Raw genomic sequence first — 5,746 nt, 5'->3', positions numbered from 1 at the left:
TAAAAGATGTAATAGACTGTCTAAAATAATCTTTATAGAAGAGAAGCCACATCTATCCAAATCAAGGATCCTCCCAAAACAACTGTGCAAAGTTCACTGACCATTGAAGAGACTGAGGATTTCAGAGGAGAAACGTGACAGTGAACAGCAAGCAGCTAACAGCTTTCATATCTGTTCATTCCTTGCAATTTCAGAAGGTCCCTGGAGCCTTGGGACTATTGTTCATTACCAGCAGTTGTGGCATACAATGAATTACAAACCGTGAAGCCCTCTGCATGTACAGCCCTCTGCCTAAATGTGCATCTGTGTACCTCATTGAATCAAGGGGATGCTGTGGGATCTTACATCTGAATTATTCTGAGTAATTTGGAAAGAGTATGCATTCTTCACTATACATGCCCTCCATGTTGGGACACTGACTAATCCTGGTCTCCCCGGACACATCCCTACACAACCCTACCTGTGGTAGCACAGAATGAGCTTCCCAACATGCAGAGATGACAAGAGATGCATTAATTACAGACATTAATTACATGCTTGCAAACAGGATCCTCACTCAGTCTTTATCCACGATGTTCTATCTGACAGTGATACATATAGCAATAAAAATCTCAGAATGTCAAGGCTGCTAGGTCCACTCCTTTTTTCATAATAGGCTTTGACTCTTTCATTTGAATATGTAGTTGACTAAGGCATCAATTTTTAAGGCATCAGTTTTTGGACATTGACCTGTGTACATAATAAGAGTAAACAACTTTGCTTGCTTGGCAGAACTTTCCTATTTATGGCATCAAAGGTGGAATCTCAAGTTTAGCATTTATCATGTGCTTAATTGATTGTTGATTTAATATATCACTTATTTATAATTCAATTAACAGTCCCTTTCTTTATTGAAGGAAAGAAAAACTCTTGATCTGCTCCTCCTTTGTTGTTCTCATGTTTGACAATACATCTGTGCTCTTTCCCCTTTGACCTTTCAGGCACAATAAGCCAGCTAAACTTCATGTATGTGTCGTTAGTCTTCAGCGTATCCCCTTGCTGGGAGTCCGGGATAGTATTGCCATTCTTTTCTTTCCAATACATCCTTATGACTTCGGGAAAGAACTTTTCAATGAGACAAAGGAGTCTTATGGAGATTTGTTTCAGCAACAAAAGGAAGAAAAATAGTGGGCTTGGGAGAAATGTCTGCATCAAGCCTTTTGTCTGTAAGAGAAAAATGGAAAGTTAATAAAGATAATAATGACGGTAATCAGTATGATTGAGATAGAGTCTCATGTAGCTCAGTGTAGTGATTCTACACTTTATTTCTTCACATACCTTTATTTCTCATGGTGAAGCATAATTTATGCTGGATGGATAATAGGGAGGGCGAGGAGACCAAGTTGGTTTTATGGTCATCGTACAGAAGAAGCTTTCGTATCATTTCTAACATACTTCCCTGCCCCCATGTGTTACTTTGGTCTCTGGCTATGCCATTTAGTGCAACCCACTGTTCATTTAGCTGACGCCACAATGAACTCTGCATTTTTTATATCTCAGTGAAATCGATGTAAGTAGCTTTTATTTTTTTTTGTACCTGTATATAGTCATTTATGTAAAGGAATTATCCTTCCATGTTTCTGCTGTGGTTTGGACAATGTGCCCATTGCTTTATTTACAACATCACCTTTGATTCTCCCACAGTCTAGCTGTTCTCATGTCCTACTTTCATTACAGCTTGCTGTTCCTTTGTCTTACTTAGTAGGCACTGAGCACAAAGTTTCCCATGTTCTCTAGGAGTAAGTGGAGAAGTAAGTATTCCATGTCTGAGTTCAAAGCTCAGACTTGTTCACAGCATACTTGATTGGGAGAAAAATGAAGGTGTCTGTCTCTTAAGTCTATCACCATCTTGACTGTAATAATGAACCCCTCGCCAATGTCAAATGCTTTAATAATGACTTCCCATACATATGAATGTTTAATGAAAGTCCAGATGTTTGCAGACCTTGCTAGGTGTTTGCACACTGCTCTCCAGCATTAGCATGTGGAATTGCAGTCTCCTGGAAAGTGCTTCTGCAAGTCCTGCTTACAGCCCTCTTCTTTCTAAAGATTATCACCCTCACCTCACTATGACCAGCTTTGCCTTCCCCCAATTACCTTGAAAATGCATTCCTTCAGTATTCACCTACGATGTCCCCTTTCATTCCTACACCAAAGATGGAGGAACACCACAGTGATTCAAATAATTTCAAAACTATTATATTAGTCTACTGTCCCTGATTTTCCAGATTTGAGAGACATGATGTTCTGAAATTCTTACAAGAATAGCACTTCTATCCTGACCTAAGTGATTCATAATAAGTTCTGTTAGCTGCTTTATTTTTCATAAAATATATCTTTAATTGCAACCCAATTCAACCTCAGTACATCAATGAAACCAAAACGAAAGATGGTGAGAAAACTAATTAAAAGCAATAAAATTCAGGGGTTATCAACATGGCTGCTAGCAACACATTTTTCTATGATTCATGCTTGAATGAAACATTGTCATTCCGTGAGTAAAAGCTTTGTTATTAATCATAAAATTGGTGGGTAGGGTTTGCAATTAAATCCAGGTCAAATAAGGAGAGAAATGGTGTTCTTTACCCACATGCTACAGTCTATTTTGTGATAGTATACCTTGGTTCCCAAACTATAATCACAAGAAGCCTGCTGCTCTAAGATTACAAAAGGAGAGATGGTTAAGTCTAGAGTGTGTACCAGTGCATGGAATACTTCATTTCTGCTGTGCAAAACAGTGGCTGTGCTCCCAGTCATCAGTGCAACACATGAAACTGCACCTTTTTAAAAATATTCTGGTACTATCTAGCTTCAGTCAGCTCACACCAAAGTATTCTGCAGCTGCTTGCTGGCTTGGCTCTTTCATGAAAACTGAATGAATTAATATCACAAGACTGGTCCTCAAAGACAACTCAGGACACTGTTATCAGCCTGACCTCATAGGCTAAGAGTCCCAATGAGCCTGTGAAACCAAATGTTATGATTTAGTGGTAGTATATAAGTGGTCTTGCTTTATAACAACTTCTTTGCATTTCTCAAAATAAATGTTAGGGATGCACATTTAATATGCCCCCTCAGCAGTCAGAGGACAGCCTTGTTGCAGTCCTCGATTATACTTTGTTTCAGACAAGATGTCCTTATTTCAGTATAGCAGGCCTATGACATTACCTTAGGAGCAAATGTGGATACTGCTGCACACTTCAGTCTAACTGAGGATTGAAATCCAGATCCTCATACTTGTGTAGAAAGTACTTTATCTACCAAGTCACCTTCAGTAAAGTTGGCTACTTCTCTAACTTTACAATGGAATAAATTATCACATTTGAAAATTGCTGGGCTTCATTGTCAGTCAATAAAACAGGTGCTGAAATATGTTTTATTTTAGCCTCTGGACATAAAATTTAGTGCTTCTATTGCTGAAGGCTCTTCAGTTACTCCACACTCCTTTATTATGACTCTCATACCAGAATAGAAAGAGCACAGATTCCTTAGTTGTAGTTAAGTAGCCTGACCTCTCTGGACAGCAATGGCCAAAGTAGGAACAATGTCAAAGATGCTGAGACTGGCGCTTGCAGCACCTGCCCTCCAGCCTCTCTTCCTGCTTTACTCTACAGAATATAAAGAATATGTCCCTGCAGAAATAAGCTTCGTGCCAGGGTCAAGCACTTGGATGAATTAGCATATAATCCACAACATCTGAAATTTATCTTGTGAACACGTAAAACACCCATCAATATTTTACTATTCATATGAATATACAAATTTGGCTTTGTTGATATTAGATGGAGACAAAACTGAAACAAAGTCATATCACATTTAAGTGTAATCCTGAATCTTAGGACTGAACACACTCTGCCTTAAAATGTGGGCCATGCTCACACAGGTTGAGAAGTTTTATTCTACTTTTTCTAGTGTTTTCCCAGAAGTTTCTGAATTCATTCCCTTAAAGGGTTGTGACTTATAGATCAGTTCGTAACCTAGAATGCAATTTAGAGTTAATTGAGATTTCTTTTTCATAGAGAAATAAAAGGAGGAACCATGTATTCAGGTCTGACTACTGATAATTAGACAATAAAAGTGTTTTTTAAAAAGTCAAGTAGAAAAAAATGAGTATAGTAATGGTCAAATGAAGATGAAAATTAATGAAGAGTCTTCTTCATTGAAACTGGACAGAAATAGTTTGTGTCAACTACAAATTTTAACAGAGAAATCTCCAGATAATATTTCAAGAATCAGAGTGACATAAATTGGGTCCTGTCACAATCTACCTGTAAGGAGTCAGACAAATAAGACAGGGATTTATTCATGTTCTTCAGTAATTTACTGTGAATTATGATCAAAACCAATAAGGATTTCATAGTTTTTCTGGAGAAAGTTGTATTAAAAAATACATATAAGATTCATCATCAAAATTCCAGTTTTGAGGACTCACACTTAAAATAACTTTCATAATAGTATCTTGAAGCAAAAGTTTACCAATAAGTTATGCATCTGATCCCTAAAATAACTTCCACTTACTCTTTGCATATGTAAATATTCTAAACACAGAGCTTCTATGTTTTCTGGAGGGAAAGAAGAAATCATTTACAAAGGAGTTTTTTGTTGTCATATTCAGAATATAACCTCAAAAATGACTCAGGCTAAGGATATTGTAGTCAGGTACAGTAGATAATAGTAGATTTCCATTTTTTATGCAACCATATATGTTCTTTTCATCACTGGAATAAAGCAGAAAAAAAGGTACTTACCAGAGGGAAGTACTATGAGCTTAGTTCCTTCTGCAAATACCTTGTGAAAGCCCTAGCTATCACAGTGCTCACAGCTTCTACAAAAATCTCCGGACATTTTTGTCCTGAGAAACAGGCTAAATTTTGTCCTGACAAACCGATCTTCTGGGTTCCTTAGAAGGTCATTACATGTAAATTGTGTGCTATCTGATATCTTGCAATCTTCTTTACAAAATAAACTCATACACTGTTCTCCCTGGAGTTAGTGATAATTGAAAGTCCCCAAGAGAAAATAGAAGTTCAGTTGGAAAAGAAGAGAGTTGGACTAACTGTTCCACCAAGTTTTTTTTTCAAGTAACTAGAAAAATTATTCAAAGAATTGTCTTGTTTTTAATTTCCAGGAGTTCACTTGTTTTGAAACTGTTTATTGTTTACAGCAAAGGAATATGTTTTTTGTTTTCATAAGCACCAATGTTTCTTCTTAAGAAGAGGGGGTACATGTCTGAAAAGAGGAAGCTCTCTAATAATTTAAGATAAAACCATGCCACTACTTGAAATGCGTAACCCAAAATTCTATATGTTCAAAAAGCTGCCACTATTATTTGGCATCAAGGACAATTATTTTATCCATGTCAGTGAAAATTTATCATGTCTTGTTAGAATAAAGAAGTTTAGGTGAAAAACATATCTGTAAGGTGTTTTAAGGTTTTATTGATTAAGTCATTCATTGGATGATTAAAAATAGTATTTTAACTGACAATTTCAATATTTTTCTTCTTAGAACACTTACATACTGTACTGGCTATTTTTGTGTCAACTTGACACAGCTGGAGTTATCACAGAGAAAGGAGCTTCAGTTGAGGAAATGTCTCCATGAGGTCTAACTGTAAGGCATTTTCTCAATTAGTGATCAAGGGGGAAAGGCCCCTTGTGGGTGGGACCATCCCTGGGCTGGTAGTCTTGGGTTCTATAAGAGTAGG

At 36.9% G+C, this 5,746-nt stretch overlaps 1 pseudogene; it reads left to right on the top strand.

Annotated features, from left to right (window-relative positions):
* Positions 1–2,475: 2,475 nt before the first annotated feature.
* The window catches only part of LOC115029103, a 5,230-nt pseudogene continuing 1,959 nt past the window's right edge, over positions 2,476–5,746 (top strand).

Source organism: Mus caroli, chromosome 13 (assembly GCF_900094665.2).
Source record: "Mus caroli chromosome 13, CAROLI_EIJ_v1.1, whole genome shotgun sequence".
NCBI lineage: Eukaryota > Metazoa > Chordata > Mammalia > Rodentia > Muridae > Mus > Mus caroli.
Note: the sequence above shows the minus strand (reverse complement) of the source record. Positions and strands in the feature narration are given on the sequence as shown.